The sequence below is a fragment of the Uloborus diversus genome, chromosome 4 (assembly GCF_026930045.1).
Source record: "Uloborus diversus isolate 005 chromosome 4, Udiv.v.3.1, whole genome shotgun sequence".
Classification (NCBI taxonomy): Eukaryota; Metazoa; Arthropoda; class Arachnida; order Araneae; family Uloboridae; genus Uloborus; species Uloborus diversus.
Genome location: NC_072734.1, coordinates 36,966,486 through 36,985,390, shown reverse-complemented (window position 1 = coordinate 36,985,390; position 18,905 = coordinate 36,966,486).

The window sequence follows — 18,905 nt, the reverse complement described above, 5'->3', positions numbered from 1 at the left end:
ACAGTAATCGATTTTTGTTGTACTGTTTGAGGTGGTCGGTCTCTTATTATGGTTTTAAGCGTCTATCAGAGTATAACACGTTTCATTGGAATTTTTATTTATAAGATTAAATATTAGATATAGTATAATTAATAAGGATTTTTATATGAGTGTTTTTACTCTCCGTAGCTTCAGTTATCGAATTCTTATTTTTAAGGAATTTTATCATACTAGCAACTAATAAATTAAGCGTACATTTTGTAGCATTAAAAAATTATACTGGAGAAAGAGGAGGTGGTTATACTCAAAAAAAAAAAAAAAAAAAAATTCTTGCAAAGTCCTTTTGGGATATTTCATATGTCCCTTAGTTGTAACTACTGTAATCTTTTCAAAACAATCGGTGATGGTCGTATGACAGACCCTGCCTGATCTGAAATGGAATAGCTCGTACTATGGTTGCACAAAAAGATTTAAGTAACAATGGCTTTTAATGATGATCTGGAACAAAAAGAGGTGTGGAACGGAAAATATTTTGCAAAGGGCACTGCTCTCAAAATAGGACCCAGTTAGTCTAAAAGAGCCCTTTTTATGTCCTACGACGGACCCTTTACACAACTCATGCTCCGACTTACGGCACTTTGGCAAGTGTAATATTTCCTTACTGAAATATAAAAATAAGCATCATTCATATTTTAATTCAAAAACTAGATGATCTGCATGAAATACATTATTTTGGAATCGATAATTTCATCATTTAAAAATACATGCACCATAATTTCCAGTTAATATAGCATTATTCTTTTCATAATTACTTATAAAAATATTTACTTTCCAATTAATCGCATTTGGCTTCCTTAAGGTCCGAAATTACCTTTATAATACTTAAATTAACAAGAGGAAAAAGCCTAATAACTCTTCAGTTTTTCTGAGTTACTGAATGCGAGATATTTTTTTTCTTCCACCTGCAACTTAGCATCATATTTCTCCCCAGTGGCTCCAACCAAAATTACGGCAGTCTCCAAAACATGTATTCAAAAGTATCCCCGTGGAATGAAAAAAAAAAAAAAAACGGGTTGAAGTTGCCGGACTTTTTTCTGCATTGCTTCCAATTATACTAATAGGCTGCTCCATTTAATATAGTTAATGCATCCTGGAAAGCAAGCGAGAATAGAACAGCTAAGGGAGTCCCTTAACAGCTCTAAAAATCACCTGGCTTCTGTCTGATTTTTATTTCAGTTGATGTCGTAATTTATACATTAATTTTGAATTAAAAAACCGGAATACGGAATTTTTTTCCATCCTAAAAGATATTTTTATTTTCAATAGTTTTTGTAAAGCAAATATAGGATTCAGTTTACGTAAAACTTGGGCCTGTGGGATAGTATAGCTAACGATCAGGGGCGTCCCGAACGTAAATTTTCAGGAGGGGGAAAATCTCAATTAGCCAAATAAAACATAGTGACTTCCCGTGACCTTCCATCTGCGCGCCCCTGCTAACGAGATCGTATAGGCTACAAAAAGTATTTAGAATTGGCATCATTGGTAAACAAATATCTATTTCTTAGCCATAGGTTAAAGCTTGACCACGGATAGATGGCGGATGACTTTAAAGCAAACCATCATTTGTATCATTCGTAATAGAATCTGCAAGAAAGTACCGAGTAGTAAGAGGTACGGTCTCGCAAATCCCTATCTATTCCAAATTTTGCTTCAAGGTCATCCGCCTTCTTTTCGTGGTCAAGCTATACCAACATTAGGTTTTTTTTTTTAAATCTGTGTCATTGAAATGTAATCTTTGTTGTTCTTTGGTTTCTGTAATGTTATTTTTTCCCACCTAGTTTAAATTTATTCAACCCTACAAGAAATTTATCTGTACTGCAAAGCAATTATGTTAGACATAATTTGCATTTTTGGCTAATGAAGAGAATACTGACAAAATGCTAGAAATTCGCTGTTGGTACACGGAAAGTAAGTTCCTTCAGTTCTGGGCGGAACTGATTGTAATTTCTTATACAAATGAATCAATAAGTGAACAAAAAATTTTTACAAAGTTAACTTTTTTTACATCACATAATTGACTATGTTAACGTAGAGTCTGTGAAAATCTTGCTAAATGAAACGCCATCGAATTAGGCATTGCTTTTTGTCGCCTAATTTCTCACCAATTTAGTGATAAATATAGGTGACAAAAACATGGCGCGCACGTGGCGATATATCGCTAGCCTCTTTAGTCTGAACTGAAATTAACATCAATTTGCAATTAACAATAATTATGTCAATACCCCTTTTGGAATATCGGAATGCATCCAAAAGTGAGCTGCACAGTTAGACCGTATATAGAACTAACTAGTGGTACCCGCACGGCTTCGCCCGTAATAGCAAATTAAAAGGTCTTTTGGTTCGCCTGTATATTTACAAATGATGTGTAGTGAATTTTCTCGCCAATTGGCTTGTGCACACGTTACGGTTCCACGTTATGATAATTTCGTATCTCGCCAATTGGCTTGTGCCCATGTTACGGTTCCACGTTATGATAATTTCGTAATTTATTCGTCCATCTTATGATAGTTTTGTTCTTAAAATTGGAATAGAAAAAGAACAAAATCGAATTTTCGAAAAATCGCTTCGAGGTGCACACCCCCATGCTACACACTAACTTTGTGCCAAATTTCATGAAAATCGGCCGAACGGTCTAGGCGGTATGCGCGTCACAGACATCCTACAGACATCCTACAGATATCCCACAGACATCCAGACATCCTCCGGACAGAGAGACTTTCAGCTTTATTATTAGTAACTAGTGGTACTCGCACGGCTTCGCCCGTAATGGAAAAATTAAAAGGTCTTTTGGTTCGCCTGTATTTACAAATAATGTATTGTGAATTTTCTCGTCAATTGGCTTGTACTCATGTTACGGTTACACGTTATGATAATTTCGTATCTCGCCAATTGGCTTGTGCCCATGTTACGGTTACACGTTATGATAATTTCGTAATTTATGATAGTTTTTTTTTCTTAAAATTGGAATAAAAAAAGAACCACATCGAATTTTCGAAAAATCGCTTCGAGGTGCACACCCTCATGCTACATACTAACTTCGTGCCAAATTTCATGAAAATCGGCGGAATGGTTTAGGCGCTATGCGCGTCACAGACATCCTACAGACATCCTACAGACATCCTCCGGACAGAGAGACATTCAGCTTTATTATTAGTAACTAGTGGCACCCGTACGGCTTCGCCTGTAATAGAAAAATTAAAGGTCTTTTGGTTCGCCTGTATATTTACAAATAATGTATGGTGAATTTTCTCGACAATTGGCTTGTACCGACGTTACGGTTCCACGTTATGATAATTTCGTATCTCGCCAATTGGCTTGTGCCCATGTTACGATTCCACGTTATGATAATTTCGTAATTTATGATAGTTTTTTTTTCTTAAAATTTGAATAAAAAAAGAACCACATCGAATTTTCGAAAAATCGCTTCGAGGTGCACACCCCCATGCTACATACTAACTTTGTGCCAAATTTCATGAAAATCGGCCGAACGGTTTAAGCGCTATGCGCGTCACAGACATCCTACAGACATCCTACAGACATCCTACAGACATCCTCCGGACAGAGAGACTTACTGCTTTATTATTAGTAAAGAAGAAGACTAGTGGTAGCCGCACGGCTTCGCCCGTAATAGCAAATTAAAAGGTCTTTTGGTTCGCCGGTATATTTACAAATGATGTGTAGTGAATTTTCTCGCCAATTGGCTTGTGCCTACGTTACGGTTCCACGTTATGATAATTTCGTATCTCGCCAATTGGCTTGTGCCCATGTTACGGTTCCACGTTATGATAATTTCGTAATTTATTCGTCCATCTTATGATATTTTTTTTTCTTAAAATTGGAATAGAAAAAGAACCAAATCGAATTTTCTAAAAATCGCTTCGAGGTGCACACCCCCATGCTACATACTAACTTTGTGCCAAATTTCATGAAAATCGGCCGAACGGTCTAGGCGGTATGCGCGTCACAGACATCCTACAGATATCCTACAGACATCCAGACATCCTCCGGACAGAGAGACTTTCAGCTTTATTATTAGTAACTAGTGGCACCCGCACGGCTTCGCCCGTGATAGCAAATTAAAAGATCTTTTGGTTCGCCTGTATATTTACAAATGATGTGTAGTGAATTTTCTCGCCAATTGGCTTGTGCCCACGTTACGGTTCCACGTTATGATAATTTCGTAATTTATTCGTCCATCTTATGATATTTTTTTTTCTTAAAATTGGAATAGAAAAAGAACAAAATCGAATTTTCGAAAAATCGCTTCGAGGTGCACACCCCCATGCTACATACTAACTTTGTGGCAAATTTCATGAAAATCGGCCGAACGGTCTAGGCGCTATGCGCGTCACAGACATCCTACAGACATCCTACAGATATCCTACAGACATCCAGACATCCTCCGGACAGAGAGACTTTCAGCTTTATTATTAGTAAAGATAAAGAAGATGAAATTTCAATCTTGTACGTATCAACGTTTTTGAGGTAAATTAAATTGGCGATGGAAAATTTACTCGACATTCATTCAAGGATAAGAAAAATGGAAATTTAGGCCAAAATTTGAGTGATTTTATCCATTTATTTTGCCAATACATTAATTTCTGCATTTTGTACAAGGAAGTAGAAAGCTTATCAGGTGAAGTTGTCCTCATTTAATTAAAGAGAATAAGTAGACAGTTTTAACATAAATTTTTACCGTTTAATGTAGTAAATCAGTTTGCTTCTATCTTCTAGGCTGGCCATTTATGGGTGTCAATGGGCCCACTCCGGCTTTGGATTTAATATATTTTCACGCAAGTGGGTGTGGGTTATATATATCCTAATTCGCCCCTCCCCCTGAAAATTCGAAATGACGGATCTGCTTATCTTTAAATTTGCAATCTGAAACTATACCTTCAGAATCAGTAAGTAAGAAACTTTGTGCATGAAACCGTACAATCAGAAGTCTCAATTTTTATATATTTTATAAATTAGTACTTATTTCCACATATTCATTAACAAACACCTTGAACTTTTTCCTCTCGAGCATTTGCTTTTTTAGCATGTTTTTTGAGTAATGAAACACTTCCAATCCATCGTACATTTTCTTCTCCTTTCTTTTTTTTCTTCCTTTCTTTCTTTTTCCTTTGTCTCTAGCAAGCTTCCAACGAGAAATTTGCCAGCGCTGCCATCCAATATTGGACGAAAGAACTGTCTTGAAGTACACTTGGAACGCGTTTAAAATGATTCAAAGCTAAATCTTGAAACAGAAACCGAAGAACAGGTTTTACTTGTTGACAGAGTATGCGCCTTTAGTTTTTTCGAAAGGAAATACTCAATGATTTTTTAAAAACAAAATAAAGTAGTTTCTTTGAAAGTTGCGTAAAAAATATATATTTGTCTTAAACTGCGGATTTTTTTTTTTTTGTGAATTACGTATATGGATATTACACACAACCCAATTTTTTTAAAATTTATAAAAAATGATCTACTCCAGAAAAAGAAATATGTAAAAACCTCAGCGAGCAAGCAAAAAAAAACTGGAAATTCTGAAAACCTACAGAAATAACATGATCCTGAAACCGAAATATTGTCCAAATCCTGACAAGGCAGCAACTAGTGATGGGCATAATCGAGTTCTCATAATAGAATCACTCGATTATTCAAGATCATTCGAGTACTCGATTACTATGCGTTCTCAATTGTCACTTTTCGAGTTCTCAAGCGATCAACTGCTCGAATTCTCGCTTTGAACTTCTCGAGATTGTTGAGTTCTAGAGATGTCAATCACTCGAGCAGTGTATTTTTCGAACCTTTCAATATAGTTGACTTCTGACAGGTGTGCCCACCTTGGGGGGGGGGGGGGGTCGTAATGCAGACTCCGCTATTGACATTTTATAGGGGGTGTTTTGAGGGGTATTTTTCTCATTTTTTGGGAGGAGGTCTCTACGATATTGAGGGGGGGGGGTTGCGCCCTTGACTTCAAGGGGTGGGAACCTCTGCTACTGAAGTGATTCAGCCGCAGGGGCGAACCCGTCATTTAGGGGGTCAGAGGGCTGGCATTGAAAAGTTAATGATTTTACTTATGAATGCGCATGGTTTTTGTTGTCTTCCGAAAAAAACTGCGTTGACGCCCTTTAACCCCAGAGTGCTTTGAATCTCAAGGCACTCTATTTAACTCGTCCCTTACAAAAATTTGGAGTGACGGGCTGCGCTGAGGTGCCCACAGGGGGAGGTGGGCCATAGCGCAGACTGCGCCATTGAAATTCTTAATGGACGTTAATCTTTTTTTAGGGAGTATCCTTCTTGAGGGGGGGGGGGGTGTTTTCAGGGGTATTTTTCTCATTTTTTGGGGGCTGTTGCTTTTGGGAGAGAGGTTTCTGCAATATTGAGGGGGTTTCACCCTTGCCCTCTGGGGGTGGGCACCCTTGCTTCTGAAGTGATTCAGTTGCAGTGGTGGATCCGTCATTTACAAGGTCAGAGTGCTGGTTTTGAAAAGTTAATGATTTTAGTTATGAATGAGCATAGTTTTTGTTGTGTTCTAAGAAAATTTGCATTGAAACCCTTCAACTCTTACCCCAGAAAAATGCGGAGTGACGGGCATCGCTGAGGTGACCACAGGAGAGGTGGGTCTTAGCGCAGACTGCGTCATTGAAATTCGTAATGGACGTTAGACTTTTTTAGGGAGTAGACTTCTTGAGGGGGGGGGGGGGTCCCGAGTTTTTAAAAGGTGTACCAGCACATTTGAGGAATAGATACCCTTGCGATCTAAATGGTGTTATGATCAAATGATTGCCTCTCGAATGTTTCATTCGAATATTGTTATAATTGACTGTATGCTGTCGAATTCTTGATTATTAAATGATTCTTTGGGATGCTTTGGTAGTCTAATGATATATTTTGAGCGAAAGGTGTTAATGAATAAACACAGGGACGGGTCTGTGGGAGACACGTGTTGTGTTTCCCGGTGGTGAAAATAAAGGTTGTCGGTGCTAAAAAAGTCATAACTTGAGAGGCATTAAAATTATATTTCAAGTAAAAAAGGGGAATACTTAATTTGAAAACCTGAGGGGACGTCTTCCCCCTTACGTCCACCTTCGACTGTAATACCATTTGGTAATGATACAAGATTAAAAGGCAATAACAAACGTTTTAGAGCCCAAAATATACAAATTACTGCAGACACGTGTTTCGGGGTTTCAAGGAACACCTTTTTCAACGCAAAATAGTGAGATTGTGGATGTAAAGACATTACTGGATGTCTTTACATGCAAAAGCTTACTATTTTGTTGAAAAAAAGGTTTCCTTAAAACCCCAAATCACGTTTCTACAGTACTCTGTATATTATGGCTACAAAATTTTTGTTACTTCATGTTTAGGCACAAAGCTATTTATTTCTTAATGAAATAAGTAGTTTATTTCTCGTGCAATTCATTTCGTATGGCTGCAAATATCACATTTCATAAATACATCACATTTCATACCCATTTCACAAATTGAGATTGGGGGGGGGGGGGGGTAAAGCACCAACCTCAATCGCTACGGAGCATCCCCCGAGAGCTACCAAGAGTCAAGGTGTGCCTATTGGCAGTTTTCTAGCCGCTACCTATAAACCTATGAAAGTTTATACTACTCCGAGTCGGGTCTCCCAAATGCCGGGCCCCTAGTTTCTGACAAGCTAACATGGAATCTCATCGAATCTGCACCCCCAAAAATTGAGACCCCAAAATGAAGATTAAAATCTATCAAATCGAACCCCTAAAACAGGCTTGCATTTCGAACTTTTCCGGAATGTAGGGGCAAAAGATGTATATGCTCATTTTATCGGAAAACAACAAAAAACTAGGCCCACTTTAATGTAAAAACAAGAATTTTTCAAAGAACGGAGGGGGGGGGGGGGGGTAAATGACAACCATAAATTGAACTTTCAGTGGCTAAGTATGTCTCATGACACTCCGACCCGTTATTTCGAACTTTACAAGAAGAGAGGAGGGGTTTTAAAGAGTATCTTACAGGGTGCATATTGCGGAGAATGACAAAAAAAAATTATTTATATAAGCACAATAATTTCTAAAAGCCAGGAGGGTTCGTACCTTCTTAAACCCCTAAATGACAGGCTTGGCACATCTGTATCTCAAGCGCATGGCAGCCAAAACAACTCGAGAATTCAACTCCAAAAGTCAAGGGTGTCACCCCCCCCCCCCAAATGTTACAGAGCATCCATCTAGAAAAAGAGCTCGCCCCCACCCTCCCGAAATGAGATTTAAAAAAAACTCAAAAAACCGCTCCCAAAATGTCAGTTACGCAGGCTGCGCTATGGACCCCCTTCCCCTCCCAAAAATGAGATTAAAAAAAAAACCTCTCAAAAGGCGCCTTTAAAAAACTTACTGGATTAGGCTGCGCCATGCCTCCCCCCTTAATTGGGCACCCCTGTAAAAGTCAACTCAATTCAAAAAAAGCTCAGAAAATGAACTTCACGAGTACTCGATTCAAATATCTCGACATCTCGATTTGAAACATGTCGAGTACTCGATTCCAAAGATCTCGAGAAATCAACCGCTCGAGTACTCGATTCAGAAGATCTAGAGATGTCAATGCTCGAGTTCTCGATTTCAAAAAATCTCGATTGCAATCACTCGAGTTCTCGATTTCAAAAAATCTCGATTATCAATCGCTCGAGTACTCGATTTCAAAAGATTTCGATTGTCCATCACTCGATTATCAATCGCTTGAGTACTCAATCGAAAAAGATCTCGATTATCAGAAGTGCTCGATTCACGAGATCTCGATTATGCCCATCATCAGAGCAACATTTCTGAGAAACAAGCCAAGTGATAAATTGCGGTATTAGGGGAGCAAAATCTTTTCCGTACATAAATACATTATTCTCTGTAAAGGTGAAAAGCATAAAAGCTCACAAAAAAATTAAATTTACTTTACGGACGAACAGGGAGACCATTACTCATCAGACTACGAAGCATCCATTCATAATTTTATAAACAGTTGTTATTCCTCCTCCCAGCTCCATCAAGATCTTTATCCTCATAATTAATGAGCGGAGAATTTTGCCTATTAATCTACATGTGCCGTCGTTCCCCCTTGCTCATTAACTTCTCCCGGCATTATAAGGGTATTTTTTCCATCTCAGTCTCCAGAATTTGGGCGTTTCAATCTTTAACAAACAAGAACAGGGTTTTCTAACAAAGGCTTTTCTTATATGTGCTTTTGAAGTAAAGGCTTGTCAATGCAATATTTATGCACTGCTAGGAATAATTATCAACTAGAAAATCCCCCGTATTGGTATGATGGGTGACAATTCCTTCTGCATTTGAACGAAGAAACTGCCTGTTTGGTGATGTTTTGATAGTTGAAATTTCAACCCTAACTCTAGTGGATTAATCCGAAACTCCTAACAGCTATTTTTGCTTTAAAGAATATCAATTTACACATCCTGCATCCTTAAGTTTTCTTACTAGGCATATATATTTTTTTGTGTGTTCAATTCCCAATTTTTTACGTTACTTCTTCAACGCGCAGTAAACATCAGACATTTTGAGTTCATATTTAGTCACTTCAATTCATAGTAAGACTTTTAATAAAATAAAAAAAAAAAATCAGGATGACTTTTATTCAATATACTAGAAAATCGCCCGTCAAGATATGAACGGTAAAAATTTCTTCTTCATTTGAACAAAGCAATTTCTTGTTTGGTTATATTTGATAGTTGGAATTCTAACCCTAACTCCAGTGAATTAACCCAAAACTCCCAGTAGATCGTGTTCAATGTTGGCTACTTTTTCGTTTCTTCATCCTCCTAAAATAAATGAAATCTTACGGGTAAAACAGTTAAACTACCGGATCCTGTTCAGCCTTGTCAAAATAAAGCATTTTCCTGCATCTCAAACTGTCAGAAAATATTATCAAACTCCCATGCTATGGCACGAGTTTCATTGTTGGTGACGTCAGCGTTGCTCGATCAGTGAATTGGCTATTATGTACGTGAGGATTTTACATGAAAATTGTGGGGTGTAATAGCGTACATGTTGGATTGTTGAACTAAACTTTCCCCAGTTGTCTCGACTTCCAGGGGCGCCGCGATGGGAGGTCACTGTGAACTCCCAAAAAATCCTTATTCGGCAAATTTTGTCCAACGATTCGGCAGAAGAAAAAATCATCATTCGGCAAAAGTTGGAGTTTCATTCATCAAAATTATCTTCATTCAGCAAAATTTGGAGTTCCATTCTGCAAATTGAGAATTTCCGCCTTCCCAAAAGTTCAAGTTCAGGAAACTCCTGCGTACGTACAGTTCAGTATTGCCGTAACTGCACATTTTTATTTTTTGATTTTATGGCGGCTTTTTAGTGTTAACATGTTGTATTTTGAAAATTAAATCATGGCCCCACTGAATACTTAAGCGCTGTAAGCGCCAGCGCATTCAGTGGGGCCATGATTAAATACAGCCACTAGTTATCGTCACTTGAGGCTGCATTTCATTTCAAAGTCCAACGTGTTTGCACTAAAATACCGAAATAAAATAGAAAGGTAAGAATTTTTACATTGGCGGTATAGAACAGCGTGAACGAATTGTTCTACAGCTATCAGGAAATCGTTTTATTAATGAAAGTAGCAGTAACGGGAGATGTGTACCAAATTTCGTTCGATTTCATGCAGTAATTTTTGCTCTGAACCTGTCAAAAATAAAAACGGTCATACACATACACAGAGATTTTCCAAAAATGGCCAAAGTGGACTTAGCACAACTCAAAACGAGCAATCCGTCAAAATTCGAATATTTTGACGAATCCAATGTTTTCTTCTATATATCAGATATAGAAGAAAGTAAAAAGGCGGCCCTAGGTATGAAGGTTTCCCCTAGTTTTTGGCATTTCCAAACGTCTAAGTTTAAATACGTCCTTTTTCCTCAGTGCTTAAAAAAGAGTTGAATGATAGATGCTAGGCAGTTTCGGGAACACAATTTACTCTACATCACTTTGTACTCCGGTAATACTTCCTTAAAATAGCAAGAAATAAAAATGTTAGAATAGAATTAAAATAGCTTTTGAAGGGTATTAAAACTTTCCTTCTTAGCACACTTAACTGCAATTTTCACTGAAAATTTAACACCGCTGCGTCTTAGCTAACTCTCCAGATAATAATGAAGATATTAAACAAACAATGAAAGTCATATGTTCAAAGTAGAAAATGAACTTTGGTAATTGCCTCATCAGGTGAGAAAATTTCCAAAACACTTAAGGCATCGTGTCAAAACATAATCATTTTAAAAGAATAATTACGCAATTCAGAAGAAAAGATTGGAAACTACTTTCAAACATGCTACCGAGCTAACTTAATGGAGTACCGTAGGTGTAATGTTATCTTATGATGAACATAAGATGTCTAATTTTGGTAGAACATAGGATTCGATAAGGGTATACAAAATTTGATCTCGGGTTTCTTTCACCCTCTAACTATCAGTGTCGTATTTGATGATTAAATCTAGAGCAATATCTAAAAGTAAAAAGGCTCTTTTCAACTAGGAATTAACACATTAATCACTTTTCAATACTTCCAACAATTAATTTAAAAACATGTAAATAATTGCTGGGCACTAGATGCAGTATTTCTTTACGACCTTATAGACCTCATGATACCTATAGGGGTGATAGTGGACTCAAGTAAAATTTTCGGAAACTATGAGGAAACTCGACCACCGCCTCCTCCCCCGTAAAAACGTTTCAAATCTGTACCTAAGAGCCAGACGGACGTAAGTCCGAAAATGGTGTCGTTTCTAAAATTTTAAAAGTATTTTTTTCTGAAAGAGCATGCTTAAAAACATAGGATCTGACCATTTTTTAAATAATTTATTTAAGTTTAATATTTTTAAAAAATTACTTAAATCGTTGCGCTTTTATTGTTTACACTTCTGTCGTGTGACATCAAAAATGATGAAATGCCATTCAATGTTGCTATTCACAGAACAAAATATTTAATTCGCTTCTTTACTCACGTGTATTGGCAACGATATGGTTGATAGCAAGCGTAGAGTGCAATTTTAATTCGCTGCTTGATTATCATAACGCGGAAACGTAGTAGAAAGATGCGCCAAATTGCATCATTTGTGACGTCATCAAGACCACGCCTCGCTTGAAAAATCGGACATTTTAAAAAAATAATTAAAAAAAACTGTTGGAAAAATGAAAGTTTTTTCTGGGTCCATGTAATTTTTTTTGCTCATCCTATCCATTTCAATAACTAAAAGTAGTACTTTTGACTGAAAGAAACCACCCCATTGTGATTTTCTGTTTATTAGCAAATTGAATGTAGACGTCTACTCTGCAATGAACCATATGAATGTAATTCTAAAAAATAAACCTTTTCAATTTTTTGCTAGAGTTAAAGGAGCTCTCGTACCATTCTTCGCATGCACCAGAAAAAAGTTTTTCTCTCTCCTGTAAAACTATCATAATGTGACTTAAGTCCTTCTAGCTCTGAGGTACAGAAATAAGCATATAAAAATCATTGAAATGATTCAAAAAAAAAAATTTTTAATAGTTTTTTTTTTTTTTAAATAATTTTTCAGTTGCAGGCTGTGTTGTCAGAAAAAAACTTTTGGAAACATTTCGAAGGGAACATGGGACACCATTGCATGATGAACCTCGTATCTGTCTTGCTTAAGGGGTTACAGTACCTCAAAAATGATCAAACGATCAAAAAACCTTTTTGCTTATTTCAAAACTAAAACCTATTCTAAACACAGGGAAAAAGCTTTGTTGCTTTAGCTCAAATATTTGGAAAGCTATGAGGGATTTTAGGTCGTGCTCTTTATGCGTTCCTTATGCGCAAAAAAAAAAAAAAAAAAACCCTTAAAATTGCTTTTTCTTGATAATCGTTTTTTTTTTTGTGTGTGTGTGTGTTTTCATGTCATTAGAACGCCTAAGGATTTTTTTCATTAAAGATACAGCTTTAAAGTAATACTTTTTGCAATTAGGATAGTATATTTAACAAAACTGTGCATTGGATAAGCGTTTTATAAATTATTCAAATGTTTCGAGAGTTATGTACCATTGAAAATTAAAATTTCTTTTAAAAATTACGTTTTTTTACATTATTAACTACAGAATATTTTCTAACAAACATATGAGCAAGTGAATGCAGATTTTTTCAGATGCTTATTGTGATCGTTTAGGGAAAAAAATGTTTAATTAGTGCAAAAACAAAAAAGCCTTAAGAATTTTAAAAAATTTAAAATTCAATATTTTTTTTGAATTTTTAAAAAAGTAGGCAATAGTTTAAAATTTTGAAAATAACCGATTGATTACGAAATAAGTATGCATGTTCTGGTTTCAAAGAAAAATGAAATTTACTTAAGTTTAAAAAAATGTCTGAAAGGTAATGTGACCCCTTAGTCTAAACAATTTAGCTTGGATTTAGGGTAAGCAAGGGATTAACCAGGTCATCCTTTTTCTTTTTCAAATCGTATGTTGAAAACTTGCTTCTAGTCCCTTAAATTAGGAAATGATTATTTACATAGATAGAAAAAGGAGGCTAGGAGTTGGCCTTTTACATTCAAAGGCGCGGGTTCAAAATCTGCTCCAATCTATAGAATTTCAAGATGCGGCAAATAAAAGATCCTTTGAACATTCGTTTTGACATTGAACACTCTTGTCAAAATTAAACTCCCACTGCAGTCTCGCTACGAAGAAAATCCAAGTGACTCCATTTGGTGGGGAAACTGGGAGTCAAAATTCTTGTTGTAATGGCTATCCGTCAAAAAATGTACCATGTCAAAGAATGGATGCAATGTACTGGGCCTTTAAAATAGTGAGACAACGATACGCAGCATTATAAAACAAACTGTATAGGTTATGCTACATTTCAAAACCAATGCAACAGTACCCTCGCCGACATGCAAAAGGAAAGCTTAGTGTGCAAATCACTGATACAGAAAAATTTAGTGTGTTAAATTTGATAATGGCTTTAGGTGAAATACTTTCGTGACTTCTTAGTACAAAAACATCTCGAACGCTTAAAATTCAAAATCACCTTTCGCATGATAATCACGAACTATTGACGCGTTGAAATCGCGTCTGGTCGTTAATTATACCCTTCCTTGCCTATCCCCTCGGCTTGCTTTATCAACGCGAATCGACGTGCAATGCCGTCCGTCAGTTCAGGGAGTTAGAAACCGAAAAGTTAATTACACAAATTACGCCTAATTAGCTTGATTCTGCGAAGGAACATAGACTTCGGAAACTGGCTATGGTCCAGGGGATGGAGATAAAACTCGAGGAATGAATGCATTCCGTGGTGGATGATCGAGGGGGATGTCGTCAATCATCCCGGCAAAGGAGTGTCAGAACAGGATTTATTCCATTGAATTCTAGTTGAGGTTACAGTTTGAATTTTCCTAGAGGCGAATTTTAAGAGTTTTTTTTCTTCCGATTATAGCTGTTAATTTGGTGAATCCGTGGGCTTATCTATCAGAAAAGGGAGCAGAGCGGTATTCAAATGCCTGAGTTTAATCAGATCTAGATTTGTGGATACACATCTGGGTTATGTTTTGTTTCAGTAAAAATATTATTTCATGTACTGTCAAGCCATCGATGAGATGGAAAGGCGAACATCCGGTTTGCATGCGGAACCACTTTTTTTTTTTCTTTGCAGGGATGCCAAATTGTCTTATTCAGTAGCGAAATTAAGTAATCTCATTGTGAAATGAAGAAAACACGCGAATCCTTGTTTTCTTTTTCCCCTCATTCAGATTGACTCGTTTAACAGCTTTTCAATTATACTGCAAACGTGGACAGACAGTACTGCAAACAATTTACAAATACTTTTTTATTATTATAGGTAAACTTAATTTTCTTCACTGAAAGGACTTTGTTGAAGTATTATGAGAGTTTTGTATACTTAATTAAATAATCGATGTTTTTTAATCGCTCAAAAGAAAGGGTGCGTGTTCTTACGTATGCATGGCATACACGAAATAATAAATCTCAAAACGTAAAACTGTATCGACACTTTTCTACTCTCATATAGTAAACATAAGGGAATAGAGAGTGACAGTTTGAAATTTAAAAGAAAGGAGATTTAATAGCTAGCAAGTGAGATCTAAAACTGCCCAAAAACCATATGACACATGTACAAGGAATAAAAATACAATAACAGTGCCTAGGGTGAGCAAAAGTCCATTTTAAATAGTTACAATTAGTGTTTTTGCAAACAGATGCAGAAAAGACTTTTGCCGAATTTCTAAATGTCGACATAGTACGGTGCAAATAGACCAAAAAAAGGCCTAACCTCAACATCCAAAGTAAAAGTTTCCCTTCATCTCCAAATTGTTCTATACAGTCCACATATTGTTTGGTAAAAAGTTACACCGTTTTCAGCGTCGGGTTTTGGGGGGAGGGGGGGGGGGAGAAGTTGGTAAATTAGTAGTTTTTATCAGTTTTTCCGAAATATTTAGAAAACTATGGCGTTTAGCACGAAAAGTGCAATATACAAAATAATCTACACTGAATTTCGAACAAAATGGTCCTAAACATTATTTTGTTAAGTGAATGGTTGCAGAGTTACGGCAGGTGAAAAATAGAAAATTTTCATATATTTTTTAGATTTTTCGGAAAAAATATTCATTATCACTTAGAAAACTAATTTTTTGTATGAGGAGTGTTTTGTAAAAGCAAATTGCGATCTATAGGGCCGGTGGTATGTTTGTGATAAACCCTTGAAGGAACGACAACCTCACCACCTACTCAAGGGGCTCTTCTTTTAAGGGAAAAGAAGCATTCATGTACCGTGGCTATATAAATCTGCAGCATGGAGAAACACAAACTTTCTCTAGACAATGCCGCAATAAAAATGAATATATTTTAAACATAGATGATTTTTTAAATTATAAAAATTCATAACAATTATGATTTATTGCTATATCACTTTTAATTATGACATTTTTATAAGTGCAGCTTTTGAAGTTTTTTCTGTAGAAAATAGGCATATTTGCCTGTATATTACAACCATATTTTATTGTTGTATATTTTTGACGTTCGTAAACTGAGTTCAATACTAATGTTTAATAAAAATGTAGAACGTTGAATGCGACAGATTGTGATGTAAATTATTCACCAGTATTCAGTCCTCTTCAAGCATACCACCGTCCTCTTCTAGATCTTCGTCTATGATATTAGTGCCCCTGTTATTACTTCTTAGACCTGAGCAATTGCTGCACATACTTGAACAGTTTAGACCACTACTTCTGCACTCGCAGCTACGGAAGCATTCGGCTTTGCAAACGCGCACTATGAGGGAAAGTAATTCCCAGGGAGCTAGAGAACGCATTGTTATAATTGGTATCAGGTATTCACTAATCTTCTTCCACCCCCACTGGAGGTAAATTCTTTTTCTCATCCAGCCGTTGCTGAACCTGGTAATAGGTTCTATAGGGTCTATATGAATGCTGCCTGGTTGCTGCTGAAGTGGGGGTAAGCCAACTTGAACAATGAATGTATGGGCTGCTTTGCGATAGCCTGCAAGTAACTGTTAGCGAAAGCAATATAGATCTTCAGTATTATTTGCTCTAAACATCGCAAGAAAGAAATACTTCCCTGCGTCAGCCACTGCAGTGGGGTCAGCTTTGGAATCATTAAAGACTTAGAAGCTTCGTACGAAGAGCGTTGTTGGCTTACACTTTCCTATACGGTGAAATGTTTCCCTTCTTGTAGAAAGATGGTACATTGTCACATCCTGTGAAGGCGTATATTGCAAAGAGTACACCCTTCATATCTCCAATGCTTCGCTGAATGTCGAAACAGTGCATACCTTCTCCTGATGATTGCCTTTCTTTGGTACCACCATTTTCAATTTGTTTTCTGATGGTGTGTGAACATTCAACAAGAATAGTAAGTCCACGTCATCACCGATCACACAAGCTTCAACTCCATTCTTAGCTTTATCAATCGCTGTTAAAAGTATTAATAAGACAGCATCACCTGATGCTTGATGAACTGTGCAACCACCTCTTTGCAAGTACATTGTCAGGAGAGAAATAAGGCCCATTTTGTTCTTAGTGTTAGCTAGAAATTCACTTTGGTTGATAGTTACATCGATTCAGTCTTCAACTTTGACTTCAATGTTAGTGGTAGAATGTGATCTACGTAATTGTTCTTCATCTTTTGTGGTTCCTTGCTCGTATTCATCAAAAACAAGTTGCTGGCCTATAATGAGCAATTACGTAATTTATGTATTGCTCGCAAATCTGTCTGAAAGTAGCTGGGAAACCTCAGAAAACACAATGAAGAAGGTGATCATCATCAATGATGTAGGACACTTTTTCTAAATCTGGGGTGACCGATGATTCATTTGAATCTGTAACCAAAACAGACACCATTGAAGATTTGCTCCCCATCCTTATCAAGCCAGATTCGTCGAACAAGGATGGAGGATATGCACATAATTCAAATTAAAATACAGTTGAGCCCGCTTATTAGAACATCGGTTAAAAGAATATCCCGCTTAATATAATACATTTTCAATGTACCAAACCAATATAATGTGTTATTTTTATCCAGGTTTTCGGAATATCCCGCTTATTACAATATCTTCTCGTGGCAAAATGGCTATTCACTTAAGCGGGGTTCGACAGTATTTCTTACAATCTCTCATATTTTCATGCAGTGCACACAATCCGATGTAAGAGAGTATTAGGCAGGGGCGCAAGTGGACTCAATTAAAATTTTTCTGAAGGCAATGTGAAATTTTCTGAAACTATGAGGAAGCTCGACCCTTCCCCCTACCCGGTAAACTCTTCAAATATGCATACAAAAATCATTTAAATCATTGATAAAAATTATTTTAAAAGTTTTTTTAATTTTTTAAAAAAAAAATTTCCGTTTTAAAATGTGTTGTTAACCCAAAATTTTCGGAACTTTCTGAAATTTCGGATCAAAAACACCCCTGGTATTAGGGTTCACACATACAGTGGTGTTTTTAATTGTCATAGACTTGGTAATAGAGGCTAACGACTGAACAGCTAACTTTCTTTTCAAGTGTATCTCTGAATGTTTTTGTTCTCAGTCTTTTTTAAAGCTAATAGTCTAACTTCAAGTGCTTTATCACAGTTCACGCAAATTGCAGTAAACCGGTTCCCGTTCCCAGTATTTCTACGTTTCTAGAAAGAGGTAGAAATTCTTACTTTCACGTTTTTACAACTTTTGCTCTTCATCTATGGGTAACAATTTTAGGAAACTCGATGAGGGTAGGCCAAGCCTAGTGGGATCCCATGTAATGCCTCTTAGCTTCTTTTAGACTAGAATACTACTATACAATATTACTTTTTAATAAAATTGTTTAGTTATTTCTGTTTACGTAGTAGTTAGAATTTCATTTTCCAAAAAAATCTGAAAATTTTCTACTTTTACAACCGTCGTAACTCTGGAACCGTTCACTTAACAAAATAATGCTTAGGACCATTTTGTTCGTAATTTAGTGTAGATTATTTTGTATATTGCACTTTTTGCGCTAAACCCCATAGTTTTTTTAAATATTTCCAAAAAACTGATAAAAACTACTAATTTACCAACCTCTTCCCCCCTCCCCCCAAAACCCGACGCTGAAAACGGTGTAACTTTTTACCAAACAATATTTGGACAGTATACAACAATTTGGAGTTGACGGAAAACTTTTACTTTGAATGTTGAGGTTTATGTCTAATTGCACTGTACTAACAGTTAAAATGCCGATTGTATGGGAATCTAGCTGAATATCGGCAACTGACACAAAATCCGATATTTTATTTTTCTCGCCAACTCGGTGACGAAATTTGAAGACCAAAAGCTTGGCGATTTTTCACCAAGTGGTCACGAATTTATGACATCACTTCAGTCAGAATT